Genomic DNA, 2,787 nt, shown 5'->3' with positions numbered 1-2,787 from the left:
TTCAGAGCAGGGGTCAACCCCGGGCTGGAAGTGGGGCCTGTGTGACCTCAGGCTCTCCTTCCCCTACTCAGGGCTGTGGGGTCCCTCCTCAATCTCTCCCACCCCTCAGCCAGCAAAGGGCTCAAAGCATGGCATGATGGGGACTGCAGGACTGAGGTTTTGAGAAGCTGTTTACTCTAGGTCTTGAATTTTAAAGAGTTTAAAGTCCAACTTGGACCCTCAGCTCCTGGGATGCCTGTAACCATGGCAGCAGCTCACGAACAATAGCAAATATTTGCTGATTGAGAGAGAGAAAGAGCCAGGTAGGGAGGGAAACAGGGAACAGGGCTTGTCCCGGGTGCCTATAGATGGCCTGGGGGCTGTCCCCAGGGGCCACGCAGATACTTCCAGTAATAACTCCTCTACCGAGGGGGCACATGCCCGTCTCTGGCCCATCCCCTGGGTTTCTGCTTGAAACATGCCTTCAGGACAGCATGTCCAGGGCCAGATTCTGGGTGGGCCTCTGCACTAATAATTCCTTGTTTTTCTCGAGCCTCAATTTTTTCATCTGTAAAATGGGAATAACAGACTTGTCTGCCTTTTTAGGGAAAGTCAGGTAAGCTTAACTAAAGGTCAGCTGCCCTGGAGCATCATCATGAGGAACTGTTGTAAAGACCACTCCCTCAATTGAATTCCAGATTGAAGAGAGGTCAGGAGCTCCAGGCTACCGTCCAGGTGGCCCAGAGAGGAGTAGGGGCTTGCTCAAGGACACACAGCAAGAGCAGCTGGACCCAGAAGCCAGCCACCCAGGCCTACTGTCATCTCAGGCCAGGAGGCCCTCCCCGACCAGCTGTCACCAGCTGAGAGGCTGTGAACAATGGCTGTCGGGTGCTTCCTTGCGGACATGCTTGGGGCTTAACTGGAATCTGGGTCAGGGCCTGGACAGTGTCTCAGCAGAGAGAAGCAGGGAAGCTGCTGAGAAGGGGCTCAGCGTTCCCTGTAGAAGCCTACGGAAGGAATCAGGGCTCTCCCCACAGGCCAGCCCCCTCACCTGGGGTTTCCAGGTCAGCTGCCTCATGTACACACCTTGATTTGTAAATAGGCCAATATTTTAAATTACATTCTAGTGAAAAAATAATAATAATTGGCCTCCCTAGTGGCTCAGTGGTAAATAATTCACCTGCCAAGAAGGAGATGCGGGTTCGATCCCTGGGTCAGAAAGATGCCCTGGAGAAGGAAATGGCTCCCACTCCAGTACTTGCCTAGAGAATCCCACAGGCAGAGGGACCTGGTGTGCTACAGTCCATGGGGTCACAAAGAGCTGGGCATGACTTAGCAACAAAACAACACAAAAAAACCCCAAAAAGGTTACATCATATTATTAAGAGAAGAAGGTGTACAGACCAAGCACACAGAATGTACTAAAGGCCTGGAATGGAATCTTAGCTGTTTTAGAAATTTGGGGCCTCAGTCTCCCCACAGGTAAGCAGGGCCCAAGCTGGGAGCCAGTCTGAATGTTCTCTGGAGACACTGCTCTGAAAGTTTCCTTGGACCCCTCTCCACTCGGCCTCCTCTCTCGGCTGGAAGCAAGAATACATTTATTTATTCCATTTTCCTATTTCTTGCCCTGGAAACTCCTAAAATAGAACGGGAGGTGGGGCCATCAGGAGAGGTCCCTGGGCTCTGAAATCTCCTCTCTGAGGGACCGCAGGCACCTGGGACTCTGTCCCCGAGGTCAGGGGTGAGGGCGGGTGGAGGTGGGGGTGTTACCTGAGCTCACCCCGCCACACCCACGCTGTGCAGACCTGTCCTGGGTCCAAGAGGATGGGATCTTTTTGGTTGCAAACTATGGCCAAGCCATACCTCGATTCTTCTGCTTTGCCAGAGGCCCTGGCTTCTAACGGGTGGCTTGGGAACCAGCGCTGCTGCCCTGGGGAAAATGATGGGTGTGTCTGCAGCAACAGTGTGGCCCTGGTCCCCGGAGGTAGAAAGACAAAGCCAGCTGGGAAGGAGCTGGGCCTGCCCTTGTCTCCAGGAGGCGTGGTCAACCTCCGGGGGCGTGGCTGACCCCAGGGGACCACCCCCCTCCAACCTAAGGCCTACCAGCCAGTTCAAAACAGCAGGGACTCCAAGGGCTCATAGTGCCTGTTCCCAAAGGAAGGACTTCGGAGAGCTCCCCGCCACAGTCAGATCCATTGCCCTTTGGGGGGCAGACAGATACCACTCAGTCATTCCACTGTCCCTAGACAGGGATGCCTGGCCTGCTGTAGTCCATGGGGTCGCCAAGAGTCAGACAGGACTTAGTGACAGAACAACAGCAAGAGACAGGCAGGAACCCAGGCGCCCTGCCTTGGCAGCATGGAGTCTTGGGCACTGGCCCACCAGAAGCTCCTGAACAAACATTTCTTAAATAGAGCTGTTGGTTGTTGGTACGCAATTTATGGTTACTTCTTAAACTGTGCCTATGCATTACATGTCTATTATATATATGGTATCTGATGACAAATAGCCTTCAAAGAAAGTAAATGCAGTATTTCTTGCCAGTCCTGAGTCTTGAGCCAAGATACAGACCCTTCATGACCCATGCCACTCCCTTAAGCACAGAGAGCCAGGGTTTTGGGTGCATTATTCCCGCAGGACCTGGTCTCTGGTATATGATGAGTGACAAGGAAACGTCAATCTACCCACACGCTTTAGTCTTTGTGTTTTATTTCTGCTTGAACAAGGTTTTAAAATGTGCTCATAAATATTTGCCCTGACAACTACAGAGACCAGGACGACTGCTTTGTAGAGAGAAGTAAAACCGTC

This window comes from Budorcas taxicolor, chromosome 2, assembly GCF_023091745.1.
Source record: "Budorcas taxicolor isolate Tak-1 chromosome 2, Takin1.1, whole genome shotgun sequence".
In the NCBI taxonomy this organism is placed as follows: Eukaryota; Metazoa; Chordata; class Mammalia; order Artiodactyla; family Bovidae; genus Budorcas; species Budorcas taxicolor.
Note: the sequence above shows the minus strand (reverse complement) of the source record.